The sequence below is a fragment of the Phocoena phocoena genome, chromosome 4 (assembly GCF_963924675.1).
Source record: "Phocoena phocoena chromosome 4, mPhoPho1.1, whole genome shotgun sequence".
Classification (NCBI taxonomy): Eukaryota; Metazoa; Chordata; class Mammalia; order Artiodactyla; family Phocoenidae; genus Phocoena; species Phocoena phocoena.
In genome coordinates this window covers 69,100,974-69,118,342 of record NC_089222.1, presented here as the reverse complement: position 1 = coordinate 69,118,342, position 17,369 = coordinate 69,100,974, and the positions used below count along the sequence as shown (strand labels likewise).

Genomic DNA, 17,369 nt, shown 5'->3' with positions numbered 1-17,369 from the left:
AGCCACTGCAATGAGAAGCCCATGCACCGCAACGAAGAGTAGCCCCTGCTCACCACAACTAGAGAAAGCCCACGCACAGCAATGAAGACCCAACGCAGTCAAATATAAATAAATAAAATAAACTTATTTAAAAAAAAGAAAAAGGATGTAGTAATGTATATGCAGAACATGTGCACACAGACTGAATGTGATCATGTGCACACAGACTGAAAACTGCAGGAGTCAGGGATTTGTGAGTGGTATTTTGTGCCGAAAGTCTGGAGAGTGTCACAGGGAGGCCATATGGTGGTGAAAAATCTGGAAAAGTGAGTGAAGGGCTTGGATTTTATCCTGCCCTATGAAGTCTACTTCCTATCTTCCATCATTTTTCAAAAATTGAGATTACAATATTAATACATTAAAAGAGTGTTAGGAAAAATAAACTTCTGAGGTAGATAGCCTGGGTTCAAAGCTCAGCTCCTGTACTTCATATGTAAGTTTGGACAAATGCTTTATCTTTCCATGTCTCAGGTTAGATATTTGTCAAATGGGGATCATAATATTATGGACTTCAATCAGTTTTTATGGGGCATAAATGAATGAATGAGTATAAAGTATTCATATTAAGTGCTCAATACATCTTGGGTATTATTATTAACATTGCATCTACTAGTATTTGGTATAACAAAAACCCATAATTTATATTTTATTTCAGTGAATCTTTGTCTTATCTCTGGAAGCATATTCCTTAAGGTGAAATATTTGTTTGATTTCAATACTATCCTCTTTTGAGACATATATTATTTTAAATGAATTTGGAGCTATAGAGATAAGGTTGCATTCTGAAAAAGAGGATAGGAACCAACCTGATTAGGTCAGAATCTTGGCTGTACTAAATTCTAAGCATTTGATGATAGAAAATAATTTAAATTTAAATAGTTTAAATTCTCAGGGAATTGTTTCCTGAGCTGTAAAATGGGGATAATATTTGTTTTCCACAGTTATAGTTTTATAGAGGACTATCATTGAATGGGACTAGAAAAGTAAGTAGAAAGCAGACCAGGCAAGGTCTTGCAGATGGTGTTAAGGCATTTGGTCTTTGCCCTACAGGCAATGGGAAGCTATATGAAGATTTTTAGTAGGAAAGAGAAATGATCAAATGTTAGTTTTTAAAAGATCAAGCTGACAGCAATGTGGGGAATATATTGGAGGAAAATAAGAGTAGGTGGAAGAAGCCCTATCAGAGTTTATTAGAGGTGAAAAATAACAATAGCCTAGCTTAAGGTGTGGGTACTAGAAATGGAGAGAGATGTGTGGAATGAGACCTATCTTGGAGATAGCATTAACTGGTGAAGCTAGTTTGGGAGGATAGGGGATGGCAGGAGTCAAAGATGACAAGCAGGTTTTGCCTTGAACATATGGGTAGAAGGGGGTGCCATTGACTAGGCAGCACTGAATGAAGAGCAAACACTATTGGAGAAAGAGGAAGATCACGAGTTAGTTTTAAATATCTGTTGAGTTTAAGGTATCCGTGAAGCACCTAAATATAGATGTGAAGTAGATAGTTGAATAAATGACCTGGATCTTAAAGGAGAGGTGTGGGTTAATGGTATAGATTTGGTATCCATTAGAATATAGGTGCTCATTGAAATCAAAGGAGTGGAATAGATGCCATAGTCCTAGATGGAGACTGAAGAGTAGAGGACAAGAAGACCTGGGACAGATCCCTGAGAAAATTCTTACAGCTCAGTATGGGAAGATGAGCCTTCAAGCAAGACTAAGATTAAATAGCCAGAAAAAAAGGAAAATTAAAATTCTCTAAGGTTTAGAAGCTAAAGGAACAGAATATTTTAGAGGAGAAAGCGAATGACTGTTTTGGAGATAACTAAGTGATCTAATAAGCTAAGGAACAAAAAAAGTTTCTCCTGGATTTGGTGAAGTAGATGACATTGATAATAATGATGAAAGCAGTTTTGGTGGAATGTAAGGGGAAAATCAGAGGGATGAGTAATTGTCTTGCAGGGTTAAGATCAATGATTGTGAATTTATAAGGAAAAGGTTTTTTTAGTACCTTGGGTACAGGCACAGAAAAATCAAAAAGTCATTAATTTGAAGAATGTGCTTTGTTGAAAATGTGAAATGAAAAGAGAAAGGGGGCACTGACTTTAGGGAGGAGAGTAGTTGCAATAATGACCATGGACTCTAACCTGGATAGGAGAAGAGTAAAGAGCTGACAGATGGGGGAAAGCAGAGGATTTAATAAATCAATGATTCCGCTGAGGTTGAAGTTCAGCTGTACTGAGGGTAAATTATCCAATAAGATGGAATTTATAGAAGACTGTGGTCAGAATCTGAGATCTTTTAATTATTGTTCTGAAAGGTAGGATAGCTTATGTGCTGACAAAAGAAGATTTGCACTTTGGGAACTAGCTGTTTCTTGGTTATCAAAAGTGGGCCTGAGGCCTTGATATCAAGCACTCAATTATGCCTCCAAAGGCAGGGTAGTATTATGATTGGTTGAGAGCTAATGTCCCAGAGGAGACTCTAAGTAGAGAGCAATGGGGCCCTAAACTATACATAGAAAATTTGAATAACTGTGTCTGGAGCTTAAAAGAGAGGTCTGAGTTAACAGCACAGTTCTGATGTTTGTACAGGTAGTCAAAAGATCAAAAGGGATCATTTTAGGGTAATAAAGCCTATATTTTTTAGATTTCAATATATGTTGCATTTTAGGACACAGAATGTAATTTTTTTCTATTATAAACAAAATACATATTCAATATATTAGAAATCACTGATAAGCCAAAAGAGGAAAATGAAAATCACCTATAATCCCACCATAAAATACTGACTTGACAACAGGTCTCTCTCTTAGAGGTATATGCATACCTATTTAATTTTAATAGAGACAGGCTTGTATTGCACATATTATTGTGTAATATTTTTTCACTAAGGTATATATCATTAATACTTTTCAGGTCACTACATATCTATCTACCTCATAATTTTTAATACTCCACAAAGCAATACCTATTTGTCCAGCCCCAGATACAATAAAATATTCAAAGGACGTATTCTAGTTTTTATTTCCAAGTTGAAAAAGAGAAGCTTTCAAAGCACTAACTAGATGTGTGATTTGTCTCTTCTCTCAAAGCCATAGTGTTGAAAGGATTGGATTAGTGGATCTGTAAAATTTCTTACAGCTCTATAATTTCTGTCCTGTTCTATTTTATTCTCTTCTATTTTAAAACACTAACTGGTAACATCCTAGTAAATTCAGTATGTGGTCAATGTGTTCATCTGATTATACTTAGAAGAAAACTGAGACAGAGAACGTTAAGTGGCTAACACTGATTTCTTGGCAGAATAAGAGCCAGGGTTAGGAACAGAACCCCAAATGCCTGGCTCCAGTATGCTGTGTTCTCAGCTACTCAGCAGAACCAGGAAGGTAACCCTACCCTGCCACTCCAAAATACTGACTTACCCAATTTGAACCTCCGAGGTTTTTGAGGTTTCGGCATCACTAACCTTTATGGGCAAAAGCCTGTTTTCCAATCCCAGTGTGGCTTCCTTCTGGACATCCCCCTTTTCTAGGCCAGGATTCCAGCTCAGCATTGGCAATAAACCTCTGTACTCTGGATTCCGGAGTCGTCTCCTGCCTTGTTGTCAGATCCCATTTTAATCTTTAGTGACTTTTCTGTTGGGTCACTCCACTGAAGCTGATTCCAATATTATATTCATTTTGACTTTTCTTTTGCAGACAGTTTTTGTCACAGTGTAATTTGTTTGGGGGCAGATTGGAGTCTGTGATTATAGACTAGCATTACATTAGTCAGTGCAAGCCTTGGCATTTACAGCTGCTTCTCTTTTGTGGTACCTTTTTAAAGTTAAGTTTCATTAAACTTTTAAAGGGAAAATGTTCTATGGAATTCATGAGCAAAATCTGAACTCAAATTAGGGAAGACTGTCAATTTTCCTGATCAACATTTAAACCAATATTAAGATTGAAAGGATATCAGGAGTCTTCAATGAATGAATCTAATTGGGAAGATTGTTCTATACACAGTTGCACTTGACGCTAAACAATCCTTATTTCATGAAGTACATCAAGGTAGCTATTCCATAATCTTCCTGGGTTATGGAGGAAATGTAAGTTCATTTGAAAAATCATCATATCTTTACGACATGTTCTGTTACTTGTACACAGGTAATATATGCTCATAAATAAGCTTGCAATGTTGTACAGAGTTGCAAAAAATTTGTTAAAGCCTTGATTAAAATTTGGGTGAACAAAAATGCCCTCTAAGAAATTGCTCTTAGAATGTTTGATGATGGATATTCAAGAAGCCTTTAAAGTATGGTAAACATTTCCCCTTTTAAAAATGTGAAGACAGAGGGGGCGCGGAAGGGAGCAGCCGGGCTGTGGAAGTGCGAGCAGGAGACCGGCCGTGGTCCCGATCTTGCCGCCGCCGCCGTCGGGGCTCGCCCGGGGATGTCTCAAGGTCCCCAAGCACCACGCGGCGGCCGCCGTCCCGGCCTCTGAGGGCCGCCACGCCCCGGCAGCGCGCGCGGGCTGAGGGCTGCTCGGTGCCGGCTGGGGGCGCCGGGGGAGGGGCCCGGGCGGGCCGGGAGGGGCTGCCCAGGCCCCGCGTTTCCCCCTTCACCGCGGCCGGCGCCGGGCTCTGAAGCATGGAGGGAGTTCTGTACAAGTGGACCAACCATCCCACAGGTTGGCAGCCTCGTTGGTTTGTTTTAGATAATGGAATCCTGTCCTACTATGATTCACCAGATGATGTTTGCAAAGGGAACAAAGGAAGTATAAAGATGGCAGTTTGAGAAATTAAAGTCCGTTCAGCAGACAACACAAGAATGGAATTAATCATTCCAGGAGAGCAGCATTTCTACATGAAGGCAGTGAATGCAGCTGAAAGACAAAGGTGGCTGGTTGTTCTGGGGAGCTCCAAAGCCTGTTTGTCTGATACTAGGACTAAAAAAGAAAAAGAAATAAATGAAACCAGTGAATCTCTGAAAACCAAAATGTCTGAGCTTCGCCTCTATTGTGACGTCCTAATGAAGCAAGTTCATACGATTCAAGAATTTGTTCACCATGATGAGAATCATTCATCTCCCAGCATAGAGAACATGAATGAAACCTCTTCTCTACTTAGGGCGACGTGTAATACATTCATCACAACGCTTGAGGAATGTGTGAAGATAGCGAATGCCAAGTTTAAACCCGGGATGTTTCAGCTGTGCCATCGGGATCCCTTAGTTTTTCCTGTGTCAACTTCTCCTGTTCAAATGATGAAGCGTCTTGTCAGCCACCCTGGTTCTTGCAGTTCAGAGAGGAGCAGCCACTCTATAAAAGAAACAGTGTCTACACTTCACCGACTCTCCCAGCGGCGCCAAAGAACCTACACAGATACAGACTCTTGTAATGATGTTCCTCTCAAAGACCCAGATAGACCTGTTCACTGTTCAAGAAATACACTTAATCGAGATTTGGCATCAGCAACCATTCCTGAGGAAAGCAGACTTTATGGCCCAAAAAAAATCTGAATCAGAAGATGCTCTTCCATCCTTCTCTTCCTGAGGAAACGGAAGTGTCCACCTTCCTCTAAGTATTGCTCTGCAAAAGCTGCTGTAATTAAACTATGTTATAGGGAGTAATTTTTCCCTTAGGATTACTCTGCACTTTATAGAATATTGTAAAACAAACAAAAAACAACCCACATACCTTTGAAGTGTATTTTATCTTTATATAGTTTATTTGCAAGAGTATTTTCCTAATAACTTCACAGTATGAATGTGCATCTTTTTGTTTTTTGAACAAATGATGGTGTAACATTTTGACATCTGTAAGGACAAATGTAGATTTTTTTCTAAGAAACTGTGAGGGACTGACATCTTAGTCAGTGTGTATTGTAGCTTATAAACATGAAATCTTATAAACCTAAGGTTTCAGTTTGACAGAAGTGTGATATACGTAACTTGTGCCATGGACCAAATGGTCACTTTACCCCAGCTGAAACTGAGTTACGGTCGCAGCTTGATGGTGCTTGTATCATATTTCTTTAAGCAAAAAGGAAACATTTAATATTCGAAATAATTTTACCCCAAATACCATGACATTGAGGATTTTTTAAAAACCAGACTGTGCTGTCCTTTGTATATGAAGTTGACACTACTGATTTGTCAATACCAAATATTGGGTTAAAGTATTTAATTTTTACTTATTTATTTTTCTGTTGCATCAAAAAAAATGATTTCATCCTAACTTTTATGACCTCCCAAATTTAAGATGTGCATACCTTGTTATTTATATTGTTCTAGAAAAGAGGTTAATATTGTAGTGACCTTGCTCACTTCCACCAGAGAAATAAATGACTTGCAGTGGAAGAGGATTTTAATGCTTTTTTCCGAAAATAGACTTAAGTTGTTGTTGTAAGGTATTAATGTTTGCAGCTCTTTCGAATATCTAGACATTTTAAATTTATGAATATTTATAAAAAAGGAATCTGTCAAGGTGACTGCCCTACGTAACTTGAGAATGGCATTATTTAATTAAAGAACAAATAGCATTTTTTGGTAGTGCCTGTCCATACCTATTGTCAGTGTCTGCCTTGTAAACTGTTTTTTCAGTTCACTTTGGAGTGATGGTTTTGTCCAAGGTTTTGGATGAGGAGCACTTTAAAACAAACTGGTTTGGTGTTTTTAAGTTAATCATATGCTTAATAAATATGTAGTTTGTGCATTAAAAAAAATGAAGACAGAAATGTAATCAACCACTATTTTTTTTTTCCAGGGAAATTTCTTACTAAATTTTTTTCTTAAAAGATTAAAAGGTTGGGGGCTTCCCTGGTGGCGCAGTGGTTGAGGGTCCACCTTCCAGTGCGGGGGACACGGGTTCGTGCCCCGGTCCGGGAGGATCCCACGTGCCGCAGAGCAACTGGGCCCATGAGCCATGGCCGCTGAGCCTGCGCATCCGGAGCCTGTGCTCTGCAACGGGAGAGGCCACAACGGTGAGAGGCCCGCGTACCGCAAAAAAAAAAAAAAAAAAAAAAAAAAGGATAGAGAGAGATTAACTTAGATCAAATAAACCAAAATAACTTTTAAAAGAAAAAATTATTATGTTCAACTATAAAGGGAATTTTTCATATTGTGTGTGCGTTTTAATACACAGAACAAGGAATGTGTAAAATACTCAGAAGTAGTACTTCTATAAAGCCAATCAGAACTGATTAAACAGATAGGCATTATTTGAGAAGGGCTAAAAATTATGTTATAGATGGATATTTAATGACATGAAAAAATGTTCATGGCATAAAATCTAATAAAAACATTATAAAACAATATGTACAATACACACCTGTTTTAATTAAAATAAAGATGTGTGTGACTCTAAACCAAAGACCTAAGAGATGTATATCAAACAGCTTTACTAGCAATAAAGCTAAAATTTGTATCTCTATCACTTTGTATCTATGCTCATATGTAATATTCTTTTCAAGTAAAGTTGTTGACTGATTTTGATACCAGGGTTATGCTGGCTCATAAAAATAGATGTAGAATGTACACTATTTCTCTAGTTTCTAATGGAGCTTGTATATTCTTGGATTTTTTTTCCCGTTAAATATTTGGTAGAATTCACCAATGAATCCATCTGGGCCTGGAGTTCTCTATGTGAGGAATTTTATTATTATAAATTTAATTTATTTAACACACAGGGCTGTTCAGATTTTCTGATTCTTCTTATATTCGTTTTGGTAATTTGTGAAGCGAAATAAAGCACATCTTGAGCGGGAGAGGAAGAAGGAACGAGAAGGAAATGAAAAAGACAGGTACTCCTGTGATCCTTGGGAGGTGAGGTGTAAGGAGAGGCTAGAAGTGTGAATTTGTTATCAAGTTAGTTATCTGCAGGTGGCACATATTCCTTGTGTACTGAGAAAAGACATGAAAAGTGCCTAAACTGAAATTAGTTAAAGTACTGCCAATGACTTAAGAGTTTAATAGCTTCTGCATCTCTGATTTCCAAGACTGAATTCAACAATTACAGGTCTTAAAAATAAAAATGGAATTTAATCTATAAAGAGAAGATCGTATAAGTTGCAACAAAGCATAACGACTCTACAAACCACCTATCTCAGTAAAACTGTCAAAAAAGTTAATTTGCATGTCCACTTTCACTAAATTAAGTTGTGTTTTAACATTTTATATGCTCTTCATAAGTGTGAAGTTTTACTTTTAAATACTGGCCAAGTAAACCAAACCAAACCAAGCACATCTAGTTTTATTTTTTTAATAGCTCTTTATTGGAGTATAATTGCTTCACAGTACTGTGTTAGTTTCTGTTGCACAACAAAGCGAATCAGCCATATGCATACACGTGTCCCAATATCCCCTCCCTTTTGAGCCTCCCTCCCATCCTCCCTGTCCCACCTCTCTAGGTCACCGCAAAGCAGCAAGCCGATCTCCCTGTGCTATGCTGCTGCTTCCCACAAGCCAACTATTTTACATTCGGTAGTGTATATATGTCCATGCTGCTCTCTCACTTCGCCCCAGCTTCTCCCTCCCACCCCATGTCCTCAAGTCCATTCTCTATGTCTACCTCTTTATTCCTGCCCTGCAACTAGGTTCATTAGTACCATGGGTTTTTTTTTTTTTTTTTTTTTAGATTCCATATATATGCATTAGCGTACCGTGTTTGTTTTTCTCTTTCTGACTTACTTCACCCTGTATGACAGACTCTAAGTCCATCCACCTCACTACCAATAACTCAGTTTCGTTTCTTTTTATGGCTGAGTAATATTGCTTTGTATGTATGTGTCACATCTTCTTAATCCATTCACTTGTTGATGGACATTTAGGTTGGTTCCATGTCCTGCCTACTGTAAATAGTGCTGCAATGAACATTGTGGTACATGTATCTTTTTGAATTACGGTTTTCTCAGGGTATATGCCCAGTAGTGGGATTGCTGGGTCATATGGTAGTTCTACTTTTAGTTTTATAAGGGTGCTCCATTCTGTTTTCCATAGTGGTTGTATCAGTTTATATTGCCACCAACAGTGCAGAAGTGTTCCCTTTTCTCCACACCCTGTCCAGCATTTATTGCTTCTAGATTTTTTGATAATGGCCATTCTGACCGGTGTGACGTGATACCTCGTTGTAGTTTTGATTTGCATTTCTCTAATAATAGACCAATGGTACAGGATAAACTCATGCACATATGGGCACCTAATTTATGACAAAGGAGGCAAGAACATACAATGGAGAATAGACGGTCTCTTCAATAAGTGGTGCTGGGAAAACTGGACAGGTACATGTAAAAGAATGAAATTAGAACACTACCTAACCCCACTTAACACCATACACAAAAATAAACTCCAAATGGATTAAAGGCTTAAATGTTAGACCAGACACTATAAAACTCTTAGAGGAAAACAGGAAAAACACTCTTTGACATAAACCACAGAAAGATCTTTTCTGACCCACCTCCTAGAGTAATGGAAATAAAAACAAAAATAAACAAATGGGACTCAATTAAACTTAAAAGCTTTTGCAAAGCAAAGGATATAAACAAGATGGAAAGACAGCTCTCAGAATGGGAGAAAATATTTGCAAATGAAACAACAAAGGATTAATCTCCAAAATATACAAACAGCCCATGGAGCTCAATATCAAAAAAACAAACAATCCAGCTGAAAAATGGGTGGAAGACCTAAATAGACATTTCACCAAGGAAGACATACAGATGGCCAAGGGGCATATGAAAAGATGCACAACAGTACATCTTTTTTTTTTTTTTTTGCGGTACGCGGGCCTCTCACTGTTCTGGCCTCTTCCATTGCGGAGCACAGGCTCTGGAGGCGCAGGCTCAGCGGCCATGGCTCATGGGCCTAGCCACTCCGCGGCCTGTGGGATCCTCCCAGACCGAGGCATGAACCCGTGTCCCCTGCATTGGCAGGCGGATTCTCAACCACTGCGCCACCAGGGAAGAGAATTTGTCATATCTTAGTGTTCACCTGAATCCTACTACGAATTATGGCAGAGGTGGGATGGGGAAGAGTGGCAATTTAGAAATTTGAGTGATGAGATCAAATAGAACATATTAGATTATATGTTAGTCCTGAAATTTGGATATAAACTTATGCAAAGGAAAAGTCACACATAAACATTTGTCATTTAAAAAAAAATTTCAAGTGCTCTGCAACGCTGTAAGTGTTATAGACATTTTTACAATCACAAAAGAAAATATGATAATAATCAAACAAATGGAAAATGCAAGTCTGGATCAATATGCAAAACTAATGGAAGCCATAAAGTTTTAGAGGAAGCATTTATGACTGTCACAGTTTATTTGAACAGTATGTGTCTTGGCGCCCAGAGAACAATCCTCCTAGTCTCCTCCGGCATCAAGGTTCCTAGCTCAAAAATCAGAATTCTTACTTGAATGACAGTTTGACAATTTTGTATTTATCAAAAGGAATGAAATCTAAAGCGACTATGAAAGAATAGTTTGCATGTTCTCATTGAACAAACATTTGTAAATTGACGTCTGCTTAAGTAAATTACCAAGTGGAGGGGTGGTAATAGGTTGGACAACCTTTATGCCAATTTAAAAATTCCCACCACCTTTTGGCTCTGGCTATCTCTGTGACAACCAGCAGTCTTCAGATATATCTTAACAGTTCCTCATTTCTTGCTTTTTGCCCTAGGGCTTCTCTTATGTCTTAATACAGGATGCTGTGGGAGCTGACGCAGCCTTTCTGGAACAGCTAGAGAGACAGGAGTCAGGGGATAAAAATCTCTCTCTCAAATGTCCTTAGATTGACAGTTCTGAGACATATTCTTAGTCCTCAGAAACACTGCAGGGAAATTTAGTTCTGGTTGTTTATAGCAGAACCAAATCAATAATGCACCTTTGGATTCGTCTTCCTTTCTTTCCCAGTTTACTCTTGCAATTCCGCAACTCTCGTTCCCTAGGATCACTTCACACATGTAAGACTGTCTCAAGCTCTGCTTTTTGGGAGAACTAAAACTAAACATTATTTTAAAATGTGGAAGTTTCCCTTCCTACCACAACAAACTCATGTGCTATATATATTTTTAGTTTGGCTCAAGCACAAGAAATACTGTTAGTATTATATCATGCAAAACAATTTTATGCAAAATAATCACTAACTGTGTCACAAAACTTGTTTTTAAAGCAAGTGGCAGAGTTGGAATTCAAAGTCAGGTTTGCTTACATCATCCTTTATGTCTCAATAGGAGTAAGAGGGTGTGCTCAAATAAGGCAATCAAGGAGAGTTGGATAAAGACATGTTTACCAAGGTATAGGTAGGGTTAAGGAAATCCAAAAAGGGATGGTAAACTGACCCTGGGGTGAGGAAGAGCAGAGAGCCATTATTACTCCTGAACTGAAGAGGAGAGGGGAGGGAGTAATCAACAGAATGTGGAGATAGTAGCTCTATAGAGAGGGCTACCTGTCAGGATCTGCCACTTTGAGGACAAGAAAGCAGCCAAGCCACTGCAACCTAGCAAGGAGGGATCTAGGGGAGCAAGTACCACACTACCCACTACACACTGGAGAGACAAGTCCACTGGGAAAGTAAGTAAAATCCTGTCCTAGCCCTAATCCAGAGCTCCAATGGGATAAGAGATTGTGCTCAAAACAGACTGACTAGTGGGGAACAAATTCTGGTAATTCTTGACCCACTAACCTGGAGCAGGGATGGGCTACAAAGGACAGGGGAGTATTATGGAGGTCAGCAGCCGCTGACAAAGTCAAAGAGGGCTTTGCTACCTTATCCTTGGTGACGCTGATGAAATAGAAAAGCAAGTGGGACTAATAACAGACAGAGGAATAATTTAACAGTGATTAGAGTCTGGGGCCCCAGAGAACCACAGATAGAAGAAGACTCCCCTCCAGAGTAGAATCAAAACCTATTTGATTCTAAGAATGCAAAGAACTTCTCACACCTCCAAAATAGGGACAGGAGGGTACTGTCCCTGTTAAGACTGCTCAGGAGGATTTTTGAATTATCACAGAATAATGGTTGTTTTAGGTCTCCTATTCTTCCCCTTTCTGAATCAGAGCTTGTGGAGTGGTTTTTTTTGTCCCTGGTTTAACACTGTGCAATGTATGTGGAAGGGAACAGATAACTAGTTGTATTACTTATTGGCTGCTGGAACAGGAATCATGTTCAAATCTGAAGAAAAGGACAGCAAATCACCTGAAGATCCTGGACTTTGAGCAGTATACAGTGACGGGGTATGTCTCTGGGACATTTCTCAGGGGGGTCAGCATGGAGGGAAGGAGAAAGTGGATATTTGGTGAGTACAATTATGGACTCTGGCACAACTGGCCCAATGCTGACCAATATTTGTGTTTTCTTTTCGCTTAGTCCACAGCTAGACTACATTTCCCAGTTTTACGACAGAGATTTGTGGCCAAACAATAGGTCTCATCAATAAATGTGAATAGGGCTTCCCTGGTGGTGCAGTGGTTGAGCGTCCACCTGACGATGCAGGGGACGCGGGTTCGTGCTCCGGTCCGAGAAGATCCCACACGCTGCGGAGCGGCTGGGCCCGTGAGCCATGGCCGCTGAGCCTGCGCGTCCGGAGCCTGTGCTCTGCAACGGGAGAGGCCACAACAGTGAGAAGCCGGTGTACCGAAAAACATAAAAAATTAAAAAAAAAAAAAAAATGTGAATGGATGTAATGACTGCCATCCCTGAGGAATAAAGAGCTTTTTCCACACATGCTCTCTTTTCTTTGCCTTAAGCCTGGATACAAAGATCATGTGAAGGACTCTGAAGCCCTACGTAATCAGAGGGGTTTGAGTTTGAAAATCATTTTGCAGAATGTAAGTTAATTGGATATAAAGTGAGAAAGAAAGAGGTTTCTAATTTGGAAATTTACTGACTGGGGTTCTTTTTATTGGTGGCAGTCAGCTTTATATGATTAATATAAAGAATTCAATTTAATGTTACATAAAATAAAATAATTAAAACACAATAAGTTAGAAGAAAATAAAGAAAACAAATCATTGCAGAAATTTTAAGATGTTTCTTTGAGATAAAAAATAAAGTAAAATGAAATGTTTATGACAAGGAAAGAAACTCACTAACAATAACAGGAATAAAAGTACAGCTCTAGATGAAGCAGAGATTAACTATTACGAAAACAAAATGAATGACTGTATGTGCCAATTTTGAAATTTTAAATAAATGAACAACTTCCTACAGAAATAAAACTTACAAAAACTGGATCAAATCAGAAGAAGAAAATTGACATATTACTGTTAAATAATCACACGTACACATACACACTCTCACACACCCAGTTATTTTTTGAGTTGAAACGTACCAAAGATTCAAGGGACAGAATTACAGAGTTTTCCAGAAAACAAAATATCGGAGACTGTTCCACAACTTTATGAGACCAGTATAACTTTAATGCCCAAACAAGATTTGGATATAACAAGAGAGGAAAAATCACAAGTTAATCTCATTTCTGAACATATATTCCAAAAAAAGAGAAAAACATATAAAGCAATATATTTTATAAAAACATTATGGCAAGATCGTGCTTATCCAGCAATGTACACTGAATTCAATTTGGAAAAAAAAATCATTACAAAAATATATTAAAGGGGAAAAAACCATACAATAATCTCAGTATATTTAGAAATGTTTTGTTAAAATTTAATATTCATCAATGATGAATACCATGGTACACTAAGAAGGAGCTTAGGCTGAAAACAGGAAACTACAAAATACTTTCCATAAATGTCTAAGATACAGTCTTTTCAAAACTAGGATTAAGACAAAGATTAACACTTATAGTCAATGTTGTAATGGGGCAGAAAAAAAAGAATAAAGATATGTGGACTGAAAAAGAAGAAAACCAGCATTTTAAGCACAAATGAAACACCATTTACATGGAAATCAAGAAAAAAACTATGTTTTTTGTAAATTGTTCAAATGATTAATAGAGTGAAGCAAGGTAGTTAGATATATGACAAAAATTCTGCTCCTGGGTATGTACCCCAAAGAAATTCTCAGAATACAAGGGTATGATATTAGGAATTACTGAAGCAGTATTTGTGTTGGGTGTTAGAGTATTGGAGACATCATGAGTCACTCATCCTTGAGAGTTGTAGATAGTAATGTAAGTGGAAAGACATGTGGGATATTATGAAACAACTGGAAGCAATTTATAGATGCAATATAGCAAAATTTGTGGAATGCAACTAATGTAGCACTGAAAGAGAAATTTGTAATCTTTAACTACCTGTATTAACAATGAATACAATTTTAAAATTAATACTCTAAGCTTTTACCTTTAGCAGCTAGAAACCCAAATATAAGAGGAAGAAAATAATAAAAAGTGGAAGCCAGTGAAATAGAAAGTAAACTAACAAAAAAGAGAACACATTCACATATTCATAATTTGAAAAGATCATCAGTTTGGATAAAACCATAGTTCTGTAGATCAAGACAAAAGAGAAAAACCACAAACTATCAATATTAGGAATGAAAGAGAGAACATCCCTACTGATCTTACAAACATTAAAACACAATAAGGCAATTTTGTTGATAACCCTGTGCCGATACGTTTGACAATTTAGATGGAAATTTTTAAAAATAAATTTATTTATTTATTTACTTTTGGCCACGTTGGGTTTTCGTTGCTGTGTGCCGGTTTTCTCTAGTTGCAGAGAGAGGGGTTTACTCTTCATTGCAGTGTGGAGCATGGGCTCTAGGCAGATGGGCTTCGATAGTTGTGGCATGCTGGTTCAGTAGTTGTGGCTTATAGGCTCTAGAGCACAGGCTCAGTAGTTGTGGTGCATTGGCTTAGTTGTTCCACGGCATGTGGGATCTTCCTGGACCAGGGCTCGAACCCGTGTCGCCTGCATTAGCAGGTGGATTCTTAACCACTGAGCCACCAGGGAAGTCCCCTTAGATGGAAAATTTATTGAAAGACACAAACTATCAAAACATACCCACAGTGCTCGCTTCAGCAGCACATATACTAAAATTGGAACGATACAGAGAAGTACATCCCCTGCACAAGGATGACATGCAAATTCGTGAAGTGTTCCATATTTTTGCAGCTCTATTTACAATAGCCAGGAGATGGAAACAACCTAAATGTCCATCATCGGATGAATGGATAAAGAAGATGTGGCACATATATACAATGGAATATTACTCAGCCATAAAAAGAAACGAAATTGAGCTATTTGTAATGAGGTGGATGGACCTAGAGTCTGTCATACAGAGTGAAGTAAGTCAGAAAGAGAAAGACAAATACCGTATGCTAACACATATATATGGAATTTAAGAAAAAAAAATGTCATGAAGAACCTAGGGGTAAGACAGGAATAAAGACACAGACCTACTAGAGAATAGACTTGAGGATATGGGGAAGGGGAAGGGGAAGCTGTGACAAAGTGAGAGAGTGGCCTGGACATATATACACTACCAAACGTAAAATAGATAGCTAGTGGGAAGCAGCCGCATAGCACAGGGAGATCAGCTCGGTGCTTTGTGACCACCTAGAGGGGTGGGATAGGGAGGGTGGGAGAGAGGGAGATGCAAGAGGGAAGAGATATGGGAACATATGTATATGTACAACTGATTCACTTTATTATAAAGTAGAAACTAACACACCATTGTAAAGCAATTATACTCCAATAAAGAGGTAAAAAATAAAATATCCACAAAGAAATAGAAAATCTTGATAAGCACGTATCTATTAAACAATGTGAATTCATTGCTGCAAACCTACCCACCATCAAAACTCGAGGTGCAGATAGTTACGGTGATGAATTCTATTAAGTATTTGGGAAAACGGTAATACCATTATTACATAAACTCTTTCAGAAAACAGAAGGGAAGTATCCTTCAACTTTTTTTTGAAGCCAGAATAATCCTGATACCAAAATAAGACAAGCACATTAAAAGACAGTTTAATTTATAGACCAATATAATTCATGGGCATAGATCCAAATATCCTTAACAAATTTTAGCAGAGAGAATCCAGAAATACATCAAAGAAATCAGAAGAGTTGCTTTTGGGGATGTTACTATGGGGAGGATGCTAGGAAGCCACATAAGCAAATGTTCTAGAGGGGTGGAAATGTTCCATATCTTAGGTGTGTGGGTTATCTAGATGTATGCATTTGTCGGAACTCATTGAACTCTACACTTAAGATCAGTGTATTTATTATAAAGGAAAAAATAGTAATTTACAATGGAGAAATCTGGCAGACACCTCCTTAACCAAGTTATCAATATTAACATCACCAGTAAGAAGATATAGTGATACCATGCACTGAGAACATAACATTATTTCTGTGTATTATCTTTTTAAATGTATAATCTCAATCTAAGGATGAGTAAACATCAGACAAACCTAAATTGAGAAACATTTTGCAAAATGACAGACTAGAACTCATCCAAAATGCCAACATCATAAAAGACAAGGAAAGTAGGAGAAAGGGAGGAACTGCCACAGATTAGAGGAGAGTAAGGAGACACAACAGCTAGGTGCAATATAAGAACTGAAATTGGATCCTGGAAAAGGAAAAAGAACATTAGGCAAAAGACTGGTTAAATTTGAGAAAGGCTTGCATTTAATTAATAGCAGCATAACAATGTTAATTCCTGGTTTTGACAATTGTACTATGTTATTGAAGATGTTATCGTAGGTGGGGGAGGGAGGAATAAATTAGGAGTTTGGGATTAACATATATACACTACTATATATAAGATACATAATCAACAAGGACATACTGTATAGCAGAGGGAACTCTACTCAGTATTCTGAAATAACCTATATGGGAAAAGAATCTGAAAAAGAATGTATATATATATATATATATATATAAAACTGAATCACTTTGCTGTACACCTGAAACTAACACAGCATTGTAAATCAACTCTACACCAATAAAATTTTGAAAAAAATTTTAAAAAGATGTTACCATAGGAAACTGGTTGAAACTTATACATTAACTCTGTACTATTATTTCAACTTTTCTGCAAGTCTAAGATTATTTCAAAACAAAGTTTAAAACAATTAGCATATATTGAAAAGCTATACAGGAAGAAAGGATACAGGAGACCCATGGGAAAAAAATGCACAGATGAAAAATAGATCTATGAATAAAGGAGAACCTGATATATAAAAACAGTATCATTTAGATCAGTGGAGAAGGGATGAAAAATTCAAAACAATAATTTGCCCACATGCCTTTTAAGTGCGATCCAGAGCCCACAGCCCAACTAACTTGTCTATTGGATTCTCATATTCTAGGCCACTAGTCACCTGCCTTAATCACCCCAGGGTCGGGTACCAGAAAACTAGAGACCCCAGAGCC

General features: G+C 37.8%; 1 non-coding gene and 1 pseudogene across 1 annotated transcript; both read left to right on the top strand.

Annotated features, from left to right (window-relative positions):
• The first annotated feature begins 4,668 nt into the window (after nt 1–4,668).
• On the top strand, nt 4,669–5,572 carry LOC136122874 (pleckstrin homology domain-containing family A member 3 pseudogene; annotated as a pseudogene).
• Nucleotides 5,573–14,992: 9,420 nt separating this feature from the next.
• On the top strand, nt 14,993–15,094 carry LOC136123021 (U6 spliceosomal RNA). The gene has a single exon (XR_010655902.1). It is a non-coding gene; the product is annotated as a U6 spliceosomal RNA (small nuclear RNA).
• Nucleotides 15,095–17,369: the final 2,275 nt, after the last annotated feature.